Source organism: Sinocyclocheilus rhinocerous, unplaced genomic scaffold, assembly GCF_001515625.1.
Source record: "Sinocyclocheilus rhinocerous isolate Xijiao unplaced genomic scaffold, SAMN03320098_v1.1 scaffold8, whole genome shotgun sequence".
Taxonomy (NCBI): Eukaryota; Metazoa; Chordata; class Actinopteri; order Cypriniformes; family Cyprinidae; genus Sinocyclocheilus; species Sinocyclocheilus rhinocerous.
In genome coordinates, this window is record NW_015666800.1 from 209,983 (window position 1) to 230,260 (window position 20,278).

The 20,278-nt window shown below is 36.2% G+C and overlaps 1 long non-coding RNA gene across 1 annotated transcript in view; it reads right to left on the reverse strand.

Moving 5' to 3' along the window:
* Window positions 1-20,278, reverse strand: part of LOC107733106 (uncharacterized) — a 64,339-nt gene that overhangs the window by 19,462 nt on the left and 24,599 nt on the right. Inside the window, exon 2 of the long non-coding RNA XR_001638940.1 lies at window positions 13,245-13,301. This is a non-coding gene — a long non-coding RNA (uncharacterized LOC107733106). The remainder of the gene's footprint in view (window positions 1-13,244; window positions 13,302-20,278) is intronic.

A 20,278-nucleotide genomic window follows, 5' to 3' on the forward strand; every position in this document is an offset into this window, starting at 1 on the left:
GGCTTACCAAAACAAAGTTACTGGGTTAATCTTTTTCACGTTTCCTTGGTTGGTAGATGCACCTGGGACCTGATTATAGCACTTAAAACCTGGAAAAGTCAGATTTTCATGATATGTCACGTTTAAAGCGTATATTAATGCCTTATTCTGCATTACCATATTTTAGATCCCTTAATCCTACCTAACTATTAATAAAGCAGAAAATTAGGAGTTTACTGAGGCAAAAGTCTTAGTTAATAGTTAGTTAATAGTGAGAATTGGTCCCTAAACTAAAGTGTGACTGAAAATACAATTTTTACTTGTTACTTGCTGTTTCTTAGTAATTATTGTGAAATTTACTAACAATTTCTGAGTGAAAATTGTTTGTACACCTTTTTTTTCCCAGTGGAGGTGGCTGCTTACGAAGCTATCATTCATATCTGTAGAACAAACAGCGTGGGACGAGGTACGCTATAAAATTTTATACTCAAGCCTGGAATATGCTTGCGTTTTTACACACTGCGTACAGTTGAAGATTCTAGACTTTCCATTGACCATGAGCCCCTATTCAGGCTTATGGGTTCAAACAATCCCATAACCCCAAATACGAGCAATAGTAATAATACTTGCCTCAGTAATGGGCCATAACCACTTCTAATCTTGTACTGTATGACTGCTCAGTCCTTTCTATTTAATTGCACAATGTGTATCTGTAGGAGTCAACAGATCTCCAGCAAGAGAGCAGCCAGAAAGAGCGATGCTGAATCGTCTCAGCACATTAGAGTGTCTCTTTAAATGCAAATGAGATGCTGCTCCCCTCCCCCTTTTCCAGAATAGAGCTGCGCCATTACAGCTCGGACCTGCTAAAAACATCGGTTTTGGTTCTGATTATAATGTTTATCGCGCTGAAATCATGCGTTTTAAAAAAAGGGCTAATATGAGTTTAAACTTCTGATATACGGTTTTCTGAGAGCACACGTCCGAAGCACACGGACAGAAAGCGGCTGTCACAGCATGTGAGCACTAAACTAAGTTCCCATTCACACACAAGTTTATGTTAAAAACACACATGAGTTACAAAAACAGCCGGTTATGTCTGTGAAGACAGAACAGTTAGCATGTTTTGCTCAAACTTTCGCCATGGCATTAGAGCTGGTACACCGTTGTCGCTTGCGAAATCAAATGACGGCGCCGTGGGTGTAAACTTACAGATTAAGGGGCGGTAATATTATAATGAGATCCCTTTGCCACGTCACCAAGGGAGCGAAATCTGACGCGCTCGTTTTCTCAGACGCTCACAGAAAAAGGCTTACCAAAACAAAGTTACTGGGTTAACCTTTTTCACGTTTCCTTGGTTGGTAGATGCACCTGGGACCTGATTATAGCACTTAAAACCTGGAAAAGTCAGATTTTCATGATATGTCACGTTTAAAGCGTATATTAATGCCTTATTCTGCATTACCATATTTTAGATCCCTTAATCCTACCTAACTATTAATAAAGCAGAAAATTAGGAGTTTACTGAGGCAAAAGTCTTAGTTAATAGTTAGTTAATAGTGAGAATTGGTCCCTAAACTAAAGTGTGACTGAAAATACAATTTTTACTTGTTACTTGCTGTTTCTTAGTAATTATTGTGAAATTTACTAACAATTTCTGAGTGAAAATTGTTTGTACACCTTTTTTTTCCCAGTGGAGGTGGCTGCTTACGAAGCTATCATTCATATCTGTAGAACAAACAGCGTGGGACGAGGTACGCTATAAAATTTTATACTCAAGCCTGGAATATGCTTGCGTTTTTACACACTGCGTACAGTTGAAGATTCTAGACTTTCCATTGACCATGAGCCCCTATTCAGGCTTATGGGTTCAAACAATCCCATAACCCCAAATACGAGCAATAGTAATAATACTTGCCTCAGTAATGGGCCATAACCACTTCTAATCTTGTACTGTATGACTGCTCAGTCCTTTCTATTTAATTGCACAATGTGTATCTGTAGGAGTCAACAGATCTCCAGCAAGAGATCACAGCCAGAAAGAGCGATGCTGAATCGTCTCAGCACATTAGAGTGCTGAGTCAAGAGCTATAATAGACTCTTGGCGAGCTGCAAGTGCGACTGGGGATGTGTGCCTGAGGTTGGGTATAAATTTGATTTAACTTCTTATGAGAGTGGAAAGGTTGAGTGTACCTGTAGGTGTGTGTTTTATGGTATAGGTATTGTGGCTATCAAGAGCGAGCTAAGATAAACCTATATGCATCATGATAGCAGTAGATGAACATTGGATGGATGTTTAGTGAGAACATATTATTGCTCAGGCCATGAGGTAAGTACAGAGCTATATTTTGTCTTAATGGAAAAGGCACTAGAAGTCGAGCAGCAATGCGGCGGAGCCTAGAAGGTTGTCAGATGTATTTAGTGTCAGGTTAGCTGATTGAGGTTGCAGGATAAAGTAGGCCTTGATTCAGCTCTGATTTGCTCTTTTTATGAGCCTGTATAGATGACCTTTGCTCCGGCACGTGTGCAAGAAATGCATGCGAGAATATGACAGAAACAGAAAAAGAATTGGAGGCCAAAGGAAAAATGAGCTTGTCATTCTGGCCTTGAGCTATTAGTAAAGAAATGGCAATACATGCTGGTCTATATAAAGAAATATGGTTGTACACCGAGCAAACAAATATATGGATTTAAAGTAAAAGAAAAAAGAAATATCTGAGATATTTTCAACTTTTTCATGAAGATCTGTTGCACTCTTGCAATCATGTATTGCATAGATACGGTGCGAGCTATGAATTTAATGCCATACAAGCTATAAAATGTTACTGGGGTCACAGGTGTGAGAGGCGGGGAGATGTGGGAAGCGTTTAGAGAGCAAAATGTGAGAATGATACCTCTGCCAAATCTGATGGTCTCAAACTCTCCACTTAAGTCTTGATAAGTGAGAGAGCGGTAGGTGTTTATGATATGGTGATTACATTCCTTCACTGTGAAACAATCACACAAGACTCTCAAAAGGAAGAAAGAAAAGCATAACACAATTAAAATGGATAGCATTAAAATTTTCAAAGCCTGCAAACAGATAATGGACACTTTCCACAAACAGGGTACAAAAAAGGCACAACTCTTAAAATGTAATGGTTTTTTTTCTTTTCAAGAGACATTTCTTTCATTTCTTAACCTTTAGAGAATGTTGACAGTCCACATCAAAAAGTCAAACTAAACATAATTACATAAAATGATTGAGTCTGTAATTTTTAAACATCAAAATAAAATATAGACTACTGTTCAAAGGTTTGGTGTCAGTGAGATTTTATTATTATTATTTTTTTGATTAATACTTTTATTTAGCAAGGACACATTAAGTTGATCAAAAGCCAAGACAGTAATAGTTATAATGATACAAAAGATTTCTATCTATCTATTCCTCAAAGAATCCTGATTTTGGTTTCTACAAAAACATTTCCAACATTGATATCAATAAGAAATTTTCCTTGAGCACCAAATCAAAAAAATACTGAACATAGAATGATTTCTGAAGGATCATGTGACACTGAAAACTGGAGTAATGGTTTCTGAAAATTTAGCTTTGTCATCACAGAAATAAATTACATTTTAAAATATATTAATATAAAATATTAATATAACATATATTAATTTAAAAAATAGTTATTCAAAACTCCCAATACTACTGTTTTTACTATATTTTTGATTAAATAAATACAGCCTTGGTGATAATAAGTGACTTCTTTCAAAAGCTTAAAAAATCATCCTCAAACTTTTGAACAGATGTGTAGAAATAATATATATATATATAATTTAGTTATATATTAATTAAGCATCAAAATAAAATATATCAGTATACAAAATTTATCAAATCTATAACAATTAAGAAAAAGGTAACAATGTTGCAAATTTAAAGGGGTCATATGATGCTGCTAAAAAGAACATTATTTTGTGTATTTGGTGTAATGAAATGTGTTTATGCGGTTTAAAGTAAAAAAAACACATTATTTTCCACATACTATTAAACTCCTAATCACTACAACTAGTTTGCACCAAATGTTTGTAATTATTGATAAACACAAGTATGAACATTTGAACTATAGCTACTTTTCAAGCTACACTCTAAAAAATGCTGGGTTGTTTCAACCCAACTTTGGGTCAAATATGGACTAACCCAACTTTTGGGTTAAAAATGTAATGTAAAAATTTAACCCAACGTTTGGGTTAGTCCATATTTGACCCAAAGTTGGGTTGAAACAACCCAGCATTTTTTAGAGTGTAGGCTATTTTTGTGTTACATAACAAATACAGTACATGATATTTGTGGCTGTGAAAGAGATGCTATAGCATTTGCTTTACTGTATGAGCAGCAGAAAGAGTTGTTTCTGGGGGTTGTTTAAAACCAGGCTCAGTGTCTCTTCCTGGGCTTGCGTAAAGTATCGATCTGCTGAGTATTGCTTGGTTAATGAGCAGCACTGATGATTCCACGAGTCGGTCTCGCTAGAAAGGGCTAATCAGTTTGCAACTGCCTCCAAGGGATGAAAGAGCATATGGAAAGCCTATGAGTGTGTGAGTGGACGTGTTAGAACTCAGTCTGTCCTTTCACTCACCACCTCTGGCTACATTGAGTGCACTGACGTGAGAGCAATCGTGCTAAAGTCTCACCCTGTTGTTTCATGGGTGGAGGATAAATCATTTCATCAGCGGAACATATGTCTCACCTGAGTTCTCTCCTGCCTGCTATTGTTTTGTCTTGGCTTTTCTCTATCTTGCTTGTCGGTGCTGATTCTCCGCTTCAGTGGAAGCGTCATGTTTGTCTAGACTGATCTGGCAGACTTCAACAGTTCGTAATAGCTCATCTAACCTCTCTTTCCGCCTTTGGTATCATCTTACTGTCAGTCTACCCTGTAATGGGTGTTGAGAAGAACAAGAAGGAATAGTTCAACCAAAAAAAAAAAATTGTCATAATTTACTCACCACATCTTTCGAAACTCGAGCGAGTTTCAGTATGACCACTTTTTTGATGCTTTTATATGCCTTTCTATTTTTATTTATTTATTTAATGGCAGCCATTACTCCAGTCTTCAATGTCACTTGAATCTAATTCATTCTAATATGCTAATTATTAATGTTAAAAACAGTTGTGTTGCTCAATATTTTTTGTGGTAACTGTTTTTTTTTTTTTTCAGGATTCTTTGATGAATAGAAAGTTCAAAAGAATGGTATTTATTTGAAATCAAAATCTTTTGTGACATTATAAATGTCTTTACTGTCACTTTTGAACAATTTAATGCATCCTTGCAGAATAAAAGTATTACTTCCTTTCAATCAATCAATCAATCAATAAATAAATAAATAAATAAATAAATATTACTAACCCCAAACTATTGAACGGAAATGTATAAAGAAATAACTTCTCAAAAAATTAGATCACCAAATAATTAGATTTTTGTCATAATTTACTCAACCTCATGTCGTTTCAAACCTGTATGAGTTTCTTTCTTCTGTTGAAAACAAAAGAAGATATTTGAAGAATGATGGTAAGTAAAGGGTTGATGGTAGCCTTTGACTTCCAGATTATGGAAAAAAAATATTCATTTTCATTTTTGGGTGAACCGTCCCCTCAAAGAGATAATATTGTTAAAAAAAAATTTTTTAACTAAGGGATCTCCTACTTTCAGGGGTTTGTTGCAGCTGGTTCCATCCCCCTGTAACTCACGGCTGCCACTTTCAGAGTTTGAGCCGACCATCTTAAAGTCACAATAGAGACAGAGCCATGGATCTCTGGCTGATCCTGGCACCTCATCCTCCTTCTTTACAACCACAATGGAGGCTCTCACTGCATCCAAAGGCTCTTTTCTAAACAGCACTGCCTCCTCTGACATGCCTAAACAATGGAGGGCAGTGATCTCTAACAGTGGCCCACAGGGCCATCGCCTGATTAAAAGCAAACAAAGGAGACGGGTGACCTCCGTCCAAACATCTAATCTTAGAGCCACAATGAAAGCAGCCGATGTTTTGTTCAATGCTCACTTTCTCGAAAGCTGACTGTGCTAGCTGTGGATGGATGAAGCTGGGAGTGGATCAGCAGAAGTCCTGCAGAATCTGGACCAGCTCCCAGCTCGTGCTGCAGAGAAGCCGATCGGTCTTCATCACTCTATTAACATCCTGGAGAGCGACCGACTACAGTACACACAACACAAACACACGTAACCACACAAGCTCCAGTGCCAACACAAAGGTCATAGCTTCTAAATGAAGACATCCTCAGAAGTTTATCAGTATGTTTAATGATATGAAGTATGTGGCAGAAAGTGTGCAAGAATGTCAACATCACAGATTCTTCTGTGTGATGCGGGTCAACACACATCCCGTTCCTCCCCTGCACCGTTAGGACAGCCGTCAGCTCATGTGGGCTCCCGTGAAAATCGTTTGCTGTGGCAGCAGCTTCAAAGCAAATATGCAGTACAGGAAAGACAGTAAACATTGAAAAGAAAGACATTTCCGTGAGACTGCGCCTTTTTCTGGGACTTCAAGTTTTAAAAACTGCAGCTTACAGAGCTCTCTCAAACAGGCAAAAAGTGATACGCACACTTTTAGTTTGGTCTTTTATTCTTAAAGTTCCTGTTCCTTTGTCCAGGTGTGTCTACTTCAATCATCTGGTCTATTATACTAACACAAGTTTGTTTGCCATTGTTCCTTATCAGATTACACGTAAAGGAACTTGGGAGAGTCTTGTTTATTTAGTAGTTATGTGTGAAAAAATTGCGTTCTAGTTTTCCCTTTCTAGTTTCATTGTTGTGTTGATTTTGAGAATGTATAATAAAGCTGCATTTAATTTAGGGATGTGCTAGAGCTATTGCAGCTATTATTGCAATTTTTCTTTGTAAGTTTCTTTGTGAACAATTCATCCATGATTTTTTTTTTATAAACTCAATCTTCTTGTGAAATGGCAGACTTCTCTCTGCTGATGAATACCGGACTTCTCCAATAATTTACTTTGCATGAAATCCACCCCTTTCATACAACTGACTGTAAGCTTGCATTCAGATCTGCCTCCATCAAATCAATAACCGACAGATAAGCAGAAGTCTCCAGCCTACATTTTTTCTCCCTTTTTTGATAATTCATGTCTCAGATGTATGTTACAATAAGGAAAGTATTGGGCAAAATACAAAATAACAAATAATATATTTTAAAATTATTTATCAAGTATTTTAAGTAATTTTACATTTAAAAGTTGAAATGCAAATCTAAAATGATAAATTTAAATTCAATTAAAATGTCATGTTGGCCAGTAAAAACACTGGCAGGGCAAGTAGAAATCCGAACTGCCAGCCTGACTGGACCAGCAAAAAAACAAAAACGTACTGTTGAACTTTGGTTTTTCTCCGCTTTTGATAAGATCAGTTGAGTTGAATGTTCATATCAATGATAAATGGATCAACAGTTTGTAGAGTCAATCAAGTAAAACTCATTTTTAATCAATACTTAATCTTATCAAACCATTAAGCAATACATTTTCTGTCACAGTGCTCTATTGAGATAATAAGACAGGAAATAGCATCTGCATATTTTAGTAAGCTCACAGTACACAGTAAAGTCAGACTCCATGAAAAGCCCCATCACCCTTGCCATATAGATAAGAGCGTGTGAGTGCTCTCAATAGAGATGCCATGAGCTGACTTTATTGGTATTTAGTGAAGGAAGCTCCTATAAGCACCATCAAGCAAACAAGCCCCTCAGCCAACATTTCCTGAAGACCACTAACAGCTGTTGCTAAGCAACTTAAGCATCTGCGGCAGGGCCAATCCTGATAAAATACACAGGCACACACATACGTATAACTTCAATGGATCACTAAAACGTGCAAATAAAACAGACATCTGAAAAATAAATTCAAAATTTTTTCCCCCACAAGTTGACATTCAGCTAAAAGTAAATGTAGTAACATTAATTGAGTTACTGATTCAAATTGATAACTTGTGAATCTGAGACTGATTCGTGAATCTGACTGATTAATTTAAATATCCAGCTCATAAAAGTCGTTTTGTAAATCAGGTCATGCGTTAGCTGAGGACTAGTCATGCTAACACTGTATGTCCACTGTATGTCAAAAAAGTGCCAATGGGGATTTGATTTTAAATGACTAAGTTATGAATGTGTCATTTTTGTCTCATTTGCAACCATTTTAGTTACTCTGACAGTGGCGTTCTGTCTATATAAGCTGCGAATGCTCCGCATACCCAGGCCATCTGAGAGAATGAATTTGTGGGTTAATTAATATAAACAATTATAAGTTGATCCCTTGTCATTTGAGATGTAACTTGAAGCTTAATAAAGTGTTGGGAATAAGTACGTCAAATTATTTTTTTTAACAAACAGTGATTTTCTGCAAATCTGTGGCAGTTCCGAAAGCTTCCGGGCGAGCGGATTCACAGCAGCTTTGGCGCCTCCGCTCTTTTGCTATGACTCGTCAGGATTATAGCGCGTTCTCATTGGTTTGCTGGCATGCGGCTGATTTAATGCGCAAGGTAAAGCTGTCCGTGAAGCGCAAGTGGAAAAACGTGCTGTTGCTGGCAGATCTCGATTCCCGAAAATCGCACTGAGTTTGATGCAAAACCACCTCGACTAAATCAAATGAAAAAACACCCTAACTGTATATTGTCATGCTTTCTCAAGCAAAAAAATTTGAAAGTGCACTGAAAACGAATCTTCTTACATTTTTTGTCATATACAATGTAAGTTGAAGATATAGGTTATTTAAAATAGCAACATGTCTGAGTAAACAAATAAAGAGATAAAATATATATAAAAAAGTTTATAAAATGTATAAAAAATTTAAATAACAAACATAAGGAAATCAAAGGAAAGGGGGATTTTTCTGAATATTTTATTGTTCCCTTTGTTTTCCTTCTGCTTGTGTCACTTCTCTGAGTCCTTCTCTGATTTTATTGTTGTTTGCAATGTTGCAACTTTTTACTTGGCAATATTTTAAAAATATGAAAAATATTTTTGGTATTTTGCATGGTCTGTTGTTGCATCACCTGGGTGAGAGATTTTACTCCTATTTACTGGCAACAAAAAATCATTCAGCAGATGCAGAGAATCCCCATCTCCCCACCCCCTGAATACTGCGTATCATTACGTAACAACGTGTAAACGTTATTTGGTGGTTTTTACTTGTTTTTCTAGCATTCAAATAACAATGGATAAACATAAAATGATAGAAGAAGGATTGGAGATGAATTTCATGTACAAATAAGGTAGGAAATGTGCATACTTTTAAATCAACACCTGCCACGGTGCTTCTTATTTGTCATCTGTGATCCCTCTTTGAGTGTGTCCTAAAAGCTGATGATGAGGAGAGGGGATCTTAATCTTAGCACTCAGCATACCTGGTTAAAAAGTCACCGCTCGCCACTGCATTATGATAAAATATTTTGCATTTTCTCAGCAATACATATGTATATATAGACTTAAAAAAATTAATGAGCAAAAAAAAAAAAAAAAAAAAACTTTTTGTGTGTACGTTTTGCTAAGTGAATGTGCTGAGATCACAGCACCATCCAAAGTAATTAATTCTTGAGGCGATGAGGTATGTGAATGTGTGTGTGTACAGGTTTGCCTATACTGGTGAGGGCCAATTTGTTAAAAAAATGTTTACAGTAAAATACAACAAAATTTGACTTGTGAGGACATTTTGCCTTTTTTGTGTGAGTGTTAGGTTTAGAGTTGGGATTTAACATATATCAACACCTGAAAGCCATTGTGTCAATCTTCTCACCAGGAGAGTGAAACCAACATGTGTGCTTATGTCTGCTTATATACCCGAGTGCACTTACTTTTTATAAACTAGAGAAGTGAAACATAAAGGAAGTCTGACTGCCGTCTCGTTGTACTGTTTATTTCTATCAGAAAATTTCAAAATGAGTAAACACAATGGATACAAATAAGAAAGAAGCAGATGTGAAAGGTTGTCAGATGTCAACAGAATAGTAAATGACAGTCTTATCACATACAACTCCTGCCTGTCATCATAGCTTTGGAAATAAATGTTCACACATCTTTTTATCAGTAGTGATCTTTCTGATGATATAAAAAAGTAATGCTCAAAGAGACAGGGAGTGACCTGCAAGATCTTAAATGCTATAGTTTCAAATCGGTATTCATAGATAAAATGAAACATTTCATATTAAACACTAAGGTCGTGTGTCCACCAAAGTGTTTTTAGCCTAGCTGAAAATTCCAGGCGCTCTGCTGAAAACGCCTAGCTGTGAGCGTTTGAGAGCGTTTCTGCGGCGCAGTGTTTTTTTCAGTTGAGACGCTTTGGTTGCTATAATACTGAATATCGTCAGAAGTAATATTGCAAGCATTATTTGAATATTCGTAGTAGTCCGGGAATCCCATCTGGTACAGACATGAATGCTCCGAGACAAGCTATATTAACTACTCCGTTGTTGTTGAGTTGTAGTACAAGGAGGATGTAACAGTTGGTCAGAGTGGTATTTGCCCCGCCCCTGCTCCACTGTGATTGGACGGCTGACTAAAAAGTGACAGTGATGAGCGCAGTGTTTTACCCAAAGAGAAAAAACGCCTGAGCGCTCAACACGTTTTAAAGGGGTCATATGACGTTGCTAAAAAAGAACATTATTTTGTGTATTTGGTGTAATGAAATGTGTTTATGTGGTTTCAGGTTAAAAAAACACATTATTTTTTGTCCTCTATGCCCCGCCTTTTCTGAAACGCGTCGATTTTTACAAAGCTCATATATGACCCCTTTAAAAAATGCAGACAGTAGTGCTACACACACATGTAGCATGAGCAATTTAATTTTAAAACTATTGCAATTATTGAAACAAATATTGTAAAGGATCACCTCTAATTTATTTTGTATCCAGTATGGTATTGCCATTTATCACTTTGGCACGAAAGAGGAAATTCAAAAAAAGGATATAACAAATTTAGATTGTAAATACAATCCTCTAAGAAGAAGTCACCAACCATGTTACTAGTGCTGGGCGGTATACCGGTTCATACCGAATACCGGTTTTTATTTTTGTTATGATATGAATTTTGAAAATACCGCAATACCGGTACCATATTCATGTTTGTAACTGTTTGAAAAGACATTCAGTCAACAAAATTTGTCTTTGAAAACTATTAAGCCCCGCAGGACAGTTCCTTTCACATAAAACAAATGCATGTCAATACCTTGCCCCAAATGTCTTCTCATTAGCTCTCATGGCAGGAGTCTAATGCATTTAGTAGGTTCGGCCATTTCTAGTAACTTTGCTTTGCTCTTAATGAAGAGCCCATAAGAACATTAGAGAGAAACCCAGGTGTTTCTGGAGCGAAACCCTGGGCTTTGTGGCGTCTGTCATCATTTCTTACAATGAGAAAATGGAGAGCCACATTTTGATTGTCTATCTTTAGGAAGGGCCTAATAATGAAACTCTTGAGCTATGAGATGTGACACATTTGCCCCCTGACTGTGTCATCTGATGGAGGGAAGACAGAAAAAGAGAGAGAAAGAGCAAGGGAGAGAAGAGGAGAGTGTTCTAAGGGGGTTTAAGGGGAGTGAGGCTGAGAGGCTGCTGTCATGCTCTAGTTGGCCTGTTGAAAGATGGTTGAGACATGTTTAAGAGGGTGGATGAGGGGGGTTTGTGCTGGGATTCTTCTTCACTGAGCAGTAGCTCTGAGCCTGGACACACAGAAGTGGTAACAGGGCTGACTCACATGCAGGAGACCGCTTATTCACCCAGAGAGGAATATTAACAATATCACAGCTTCATCTCAATGCTGCCAGACCTGTTGCGAATGCTCAGAAGCATGCAGAATGAACATGTATGAAAACTGTAAAAATAATTAATCAGATGCATACTTATACAGATATGCACACATATGTGAGACACACGTGCATCCATCCTACTAGAGTGCTGAAGCTGAATGTACTGTAGACTAAGGCTGCGGCATTACAATTATATATTGCAAACGTCCACAGGCTTTAAGTCTCTTTTAGCACTCTCAGTATTTACAATGTTCAACAGTGTATGTAATGTTCAAAGTTTGGGGTCAGTAAGACTTATTTATTTTTTGCTGATTAAAAGGAATGATTACTTTTATTCTGCATGGATGCATTTAATTGATCAAAATGGACAGTCAAGACAATGTAATGTAACAAAAGATTTCTATTTCAAACAAATGTTGTTCTTTGGTACTTTTTTCAGGGATCTTTAATGAAAAGAAAGTTCAAAAGTTTCCACAAAAATATATATCGGCACAACAGTTTTCAAAATTGATTATATCAAGAAATATGTTTCATGAGCACCCAATCAGAATATTAGACTGATTTCTGAAGGACACTGAAGACTGAATTAATGGCTGCTGAATATGTTTTTACTATATTTTGATTAAATATAGGCAGCCTTGGCAAGAGCAAGAGAAGGCTTCTTTTGAAAATATTTTAAAAAATCATACCGACCCTAAACTTTTGAACGGAAGTGTCCTTTTTTTCTTTCATTTCTGTGACAGCAATGAGAACTTATTATTTTTAATAAAAAAAAAACACCTGGGATATAATGCCTGAACTTGAAAATTTCACCCTATTATTTTTCTCATGATATAACATCAATAGTTTAGACCAAAGGATTTCTTTACTGAACTTATAGAGACCCCCTCATCCAGACTCTCAGCCAACCTAGGTACCAAACCCCCCCCCAAAAAAAACCCCATTATAATTAATAATAAAAAAATTCTTAGTAACAATTTTTGTTACGTTAGCAAATAATATTGTTATATAATGCTTATAAAGCAGATAATGTTCCACATTTAGAAATTGGACGTACTGTATATAAAATATTTGTAGGTCTTGTAGAAAAAAAAAAGATATATTTATATATCTATCCACAGACCCCCTGCAGGACCTCCATGGACCTACAGGGCTTAAAAACCCTAGCTTTTGATCCCTAAATTGATATTTTATATCTCTGAGGCACTGCTGTGGACATCAGAGAAGTGAGCCACATGAGACAGACTGAAACTTCTCCAGCAGATTCACTCACTCACATTGACACGTTGAGGGTTTCTCTTCTGTTCAGCCCAGTTTCTATCACAATCCAATTATTATATTGTGATGTAAAGCAATATATTGAATCGTTAAATGTGTATTGCAGCGCAACAGTTAGCCATAAAGTACACAATTGTTTACCACAGTTAAAAAGTACATATGCAGACCCACACATGCAACAGAGACAGCTTACCAGACTGCGTGTCCTATAAAAAGCTAAGCTGGGACATGCAAGGACGATTCCCTCCCCCTGTAACATAAGAAAAAATATTCACGTCACTGACACAAAGTAAATATTCTCCTCTTTTTTTTTTAGAGTCAGCAGGAAAGAGCTCTCAGACAGGGGTAATTTGTCTTCTCCTCAAGGGTATTCATGAAAAGGATTGGAAGGCGCGTGCAAGTGTCAACAGTAAAACTTTTGCACTGAAGTATTTTATGTGAGAGAGATGCCATTCTGAGCGGCAGAAGCATCTGTTGTTCCTATCACTGAAGCTGATGTGGATGGCTCAGACCAGCGACACCTACTCTCCCCTGCTGCCGTGGCAACAGAGCTCAGGATGAATGGCAGCATCAGTTGTAATAGAAAAACAAGACTCAAGCCCAAGAATGACGTACACACACACACACACACATTTATAAACCCTATGAAAGTCAGTTTCTGCCTCAGGCTACAATATAAAATGAATTAACTGTGAGAATAAAACATTTAAATGGACGCAAATTAAAGTCGCAATTTCAATAAATAAATAGCAATTGTATAAGTTGCAATTTGAAGTTACAGGAATTAAAATTGCAATCACCAGAATTTAAATTGCTATTGTAAAATTTTAAATTGCAAACGTGAGATAAGTCACATTAGGATTAGGATTATCCAAATAATCCTGACTGAAAGGGGAGGGTGTAGATTCAATCAATAGGAAAAAAATAAACATGTAAACGCTCAAATACGACTATCTTCTCAATCAGATTCAGAAATACCTTGATTAATCGGCACCAATAGTTGATTGCTGGAACAATGGCTATTGGCAAATATCCATATCTATAGTTTTTCCGGGTTGTGTCCATTGCTGGAGCGGTTGAGAAGGGTCCGCTGTTATTATACAGTACGAGAGCTGCCTCTAGAGGCGGGATCACTGACGCCACGTGCTGTTTGTTTTGACACGTGAGACTGCGTGCTGCACAGAGCGGGACACCACAGATGCCGATTTAAAACAGAGACAATGAAACAGTACATATACAGTACACTACAGTACGTTTTCATATCTTACTTTGTTGATGCTGAATTAATAAAGAAAAAAGTAAGTTTGCCATCAAGGCTGAGAGGACGCTAACATTACCAGAAGCGGTTAAAACAATGTGACTAAAACACACGCAAGTCCGACCCAAATGTTTAATTTACCAATAGACTGTTACCATCTATTTGCAATTGTTTAAATTACATTAAGTTAAAATACTCTGTAGAATTATTGTTCATTGTTAGAGTGTGTTAATTTCAACATTTTCTAATACATTTTAAAATTTTAAAGTTGCATATGTTAACATTACTTAATGAACTAACATTAAAGATTAATGTATAATTAAAATATAATATTAGTATTTTTATATTACATTTAAAAAGTATGGTTCAGTGTCTAATATTCTGGTAGTAATATTTTCGTTTTCATTATCCATTTTAAAAACTATCGGTTGATTAATCAGTTATCGGTAAGTGTGGTCCAACCTAGCTATTGGTATTGGTAAAATCATATTTTCTGCATATCTCTGTGTGAATGAATAGCGCAGACGGACTGTTTTGTTTACTACAATCAATATATCAATATACTGTATGTACTCAATATATGAGTACATGAACACAAAAACAATCTTTAGAACTGCTTTGAGAGTCACTTCATGAGCATTTTACTGTTTCTTTTGAGAAAAACTATCATCATATACAAACAGAAACACAAAAGTCAAAATAAAAGTTTAACTTAAACGGTTTAACTTAAAGAAACTGTGACAGAAACATAGCCTATTACTGTATGTCAGGGCTATTCAATTAGTTTCATTTGAGGGCCGGATTATTGAATTTAAAATTTGAAGGGGGCCAAGGAGGAGGGGCCCCTTCCCGATCTCTTTCTGGGGGGCCTATAAAATTAGAAATTAAATTTAAATGCATATTCAGCAGTAAAATCAACTAATATTACCAACACCAAAATCTATAAAAACATTAGTATTGTCTGTAAGTTGATTAAAAAAAATAAAAAATTTATCACACATTTTTCTGTAATTAATCATGATTAATTGCATATTAATATATTGCCATAATTTTACATTGAACCACCAAATTAATGTAGAAACAACCTAAAGGTGATATATTTTAAATATGTTTAATGGCTTCTCTTTACAAAGTAGCCTATTATTCACAAAGGCCAGTATTTTTGATACCAATACTGCTACAGATGTCTCTATTAAATGCATTTTCACCTCAATTTTAGCCATTAATTATAGCCATTCAACATTACAGTATAGTTGAAAACATTATTTTTAACATTTAGTAGGCTCTGAAAAATATAACTTTAATTTAAGTGAACATATAACTTATATAAACTATAAATTGTATTTTATAGTTTTGGCATAATTGTGTGTTTTTGTCGGTTGAAGAGCTACTGGCACGTTGTCTGAAGCGGCTCAGCGTATGCGAACAGCCGAACGCGCAGCCTTTCAAACTGTACTCCATCTGATAATCATCTTCGTCCAGTGTCTGTGCTATTTCTCGCCAGAAGTTATGACAGATAACACTGTCTTTATACTCGTTTAAACTATAGTTGTGGATATCTCATAACCCTCACACAAGCGCTTGTGAACGCTGCCGTCTATTGATGTTGCGGTCTCCAGTAGGTTGTTGTTCTGTCTCTGTGAAAAAACGGCCTGGGCCAGTGTTGCCACCTTGTGGACAAACTAATTAGTGCAAAAACAATTCAAGGTGTATGTGCGACCTGCGCATACTCTTCCCTCGGGCCGGATGAAGATGATTGGCGGGCCGGATTGGGCCCGTGGGCTGCCAATTGAATAGCCCTGCTGTATGTAATGAATGATAGTAATAATAAATTCGTTTTTTTTTAATAAAATAAATTAATTAGAGATGTCTTTGATTATTATAATTGAATTAAATCATTAAAATGGAATCCAGAAAACTAATGGAAAACAGAATTTGGTAAAATAAATAAATAGAATAAAACGTATTTCATAGGGCCTTAAAATATTTTTTTTGTTAAACTTTTAATAAATTGCTGTTAAACTGTGTAAGTTTCATGATTTCAATTAGTTAGACATGCTTTTTGTATAATACAATTTAATTTAGCCATTAAAACAGAGTCTAGAAAAATTAAAGCTGAAAACAGAAAACAGACTTTTGAAAAAAATAAAATAAAACGGAATTTGGAAAAAAAATAAAATGGATTTCACAGGGCCCTAGGTTCATATAAAAATATAACTTTTAGAATGACAAATTGGACTGGATTCATTCGCACTGATGGAAATTAGTGCATGTAAACATACTGTACCTAATGTGAGATATAACGTTGGAATTAAGAGAAATAAGCTTGCAATATAAAGTTGAAACTGTGAGATAAAAAGTCGCAATTACATGAAATCAGAACACGGTTACCATTTTATTTATTTTTTATTTTACTCTGAGGCAGAAACAGGCTTTCATAAAACAGTCAGGCTGACCTGGCTGCATTTTTTAGTTTTAACATAGAGCTCTGTATTTCCAAAAAGTGTATGTTGGGTACAAATAACACCCACTTTGTGAATTGACAACTGTGCAAGGGACTTTAACAAGGCAACACTTAGGGAAGATAGGAATATGCATAATTTAGATACAATTTTGGATCAAAATAACAATCCTGGAAGCAAAGCCATTTCTCACAGAAGGGAGGTATAGGAATTCATATTTCATAGCCCAGCACTCTTAAGTACAGAAGACGGGAGAGTCGATCACAAATCCTGTGCTCAGAGTATTAGAGCACACACAAGGCAACGGTAGTTATGTTTTATTAAATGCTCTCTTCCAGAGCTACCGCACCTATGAGATGCTTGTGCTTAATATTTTAAAACCAGACATTGGAATTGTGACCGAGGAAGGGGAGATGTGTGGATCCTGTCTCCGCAAAGTCCAATCGGAATGATTTATGAGCGGTTTGGACATTGGCATCCCAGTCAGCTGCAGCGAGGGTTTCCGCTACAGTGTATGTTCTTATAGTTTGGGTTGGCGACAAATTCTTTGCACAGGAAAAGTGGCAAATTTCATCAGATCCTAAAAGCCTGTTCACACCATGTCTGATGCAATAAAATAACACAAATTTTTCATGATTCACACCAAGTGCAATGCCGGGTTTTACTCTATCCTCTTCCTTTCTGGGTTTTTCCTCTTAAATAATGTGTTGGGTTTGAAAGTGAAGGCCCTCTTCCAAGTCCACACTGGGTGACGTAATGCTGCAGGGACTGTCTGGTAGAAGTCGTCTACAAAGCCGCCGTCAGTGCAGGGCAAACGGGACACTGATGAGCAACCTTCTGAAACCTAAAATGGCACACACTTCGACTTTTTGGATTTTACAGACACTGTTGCTGCTGAGAATTAAAAGTGCAACTTAAAAATAAAATAAAAGAGATCAGTTATCAATATAGAAATTAAAATATAAAAATGTAAATAATACACGACTTGTCAAACTGACAAATAAATAAGTGTATATAAAACTGTATTTAATTCTTTATTTAAATTATTTTCTTTATTAAAACTGTACTGAAATTATTAAAAATGTGGATAAATTTGATCAATAAAATGAACTAAATATGAATGGTGAATTAGTAATTCAGTATTTCACTGTTACATTTAACTACATTTCAAACAATTAAACAGTTTAAATGCCTATTTATTTGTACATTTTTCACGTGGTTTAAAAAGATAATTGTTTTTGAAAAAAAAAATATCTTCATGTTTTTTTTCTAATGGTCAGTGTTTCTTTCTTTCTTTCTTTTTTAAGCTAGATAACAACAACCTACCTTCTGAACAAACTGTTGTTGAATCAATACATAATTTTAAGAAGGTTTAGAAAGATGAAAAAACATGAAAATACTGCATATGGCATAAATTGTGACTCTGTATTAGTGTTCTCATGTTACCAAAATTTCAGTAGTCGGTACCAATACCAGTAAAATTCTGGTATTTAATTAATTTTTATAGCTTTTTTTAATATTTGAAAATATAATTATTAAATAAACAGCATTAGTTAATTATTAATGCTATTAATAAGAAATAAAAAAATAAGTAAATATAAATAAGCACATTTAAACACATTAAACCTTTAGCATGTAACCTTAAAATATTGTTCAATTATGTAAACATAACATTAAAAATATCAAATGAAAAGTTAGTAATAAAATAACAAAAAATAAAAAAATAAATAAAACCCACATTACAGGCAACAGAACAAGTAGCAGGTCTTTTGCACTTGCACTGCAAGACTTATGTAGGCCTATCTATTTTGACACATCAGATTTTTTTTTGTCCCATTCATTGTTATGGTTATCACAACGTCAAACATGTTTGTGATTGGCTACAATGCTCAATGCTGCAAAAACATGTTGTAAATAGAAACCTTCAAAGCAGCCACCTATCAGCTGGTACTGGATTGACCCGGTACTCGGTACTACTGATAGTGTGGAAAGGCTGATATCGATACGTTTTTTTTAAATTTAAGTATCGACTTAGTACCGAAGTACTGGTACTTTTGTACTACTCTGTGTCCTTTCAGTCTAGTAATATTTAGAACCATGGTGCATGTACACAAAACAAAGTACTTGTCGTCAAGCTCATTACAAACTTATGAGCAGAGCTTTTACTGTAAGTCAGCAGTCTTCGAGATTAAAGGGGTCATATGATGTTGCTAAAAAGAACATTATTTTGTGTACATTATTGTTTGTCCTCTATGCCCCGCCTTTCTGAAAGGTGTCAATTTTTACAAAGCTCATCGGTCTGAAAAGCGAGGTGTGCTCTGATTGGCCAGCTATCCAGTGCGTTGTGATTGGCCGAATACCTCAAGCATGTGACCGTAAACATAAAACCATGCCTGCATTTGTGATCGGAGAAATCACAAACAAGTGTCATATTTGGGTTGAAGTGTTCTGGAACAGTGTTGTAAATACAACTTAACCACTGATTTCTAGTCGTGTCCTCTTTTGCAAGGCCAAACAAAGTAGTTTCGCTTTCACAACGAAACACAGCATCACACACGGCGGGCTAGAGGCGTGTTAGAACGAGCCGTTTTAGGTAGGCGTGGTTGACTCTTAACTTTTATAAAGAATATCTCTTTGGATTTGAGACTTTAGCATGTGTCATGGCATGTGATGGGCGCCACTGTAATAGGTTTCTATTCATGCTGGGCAGCAGCTGCAGGCTAGCACTGTCTCTACAAGAACGCGGGGATGGGGCGGCAGCAGCAAACTGCAAACAGTTCTGCAGTGTATTCACACTGTAAATGTGTGTGGATCTGTGCCAGGTATAAGCGCATACACACACACACACAAACACACAGATCTCACTGGAGGAGGTAGAAGCACAGATGGGCATTTCTGGATGGCTGAGTCTCCTGGAGGGGTTAAAAGCAGTGGGAGGTGTTGGCAGGCCTGTAATGCTGCTACACCAGCACCTCACAAAACACTCACACTTTCTCAAACATATGCTGTCACTGAAAAGTGTATGTGAAAATGACAAGAGATCTGCAATCTTAGACAGCTAGTCAGGGCTGTACGCTGTCTGATTTTTGCTGTCCTTAATGACAGCTGCTTGTCAGATTTCATAATGTTATGATGTGACCCCAAAGAGACCCCTCGACAGACTGTGCGACATCAACATTCTTTTATGTCACACTTCACAATACACATTTATACTGGGTGACACACAAAGTGTGTTCATGCCATGTCAGAATTACGGTTATTACAAGATTCTGAATAGTAAAATTGGTTTGTAACTTTGTGTCCTCGTAGATCTCTTAATTACAACTTGTAAAATTTTCTGAGAGCTCCAACTTGTACCACCTGACCTGACCAAAACATCATGCGGCAAAACACTCAAAATGGCAGTGGCTTCAGCAGTTTAATGTAGTTAAGCAGTTATATTACAATATTTCTGTTTATGTCTTAATCATGCAAAAATAATCTGAAAATAAATACATACAATAGAGT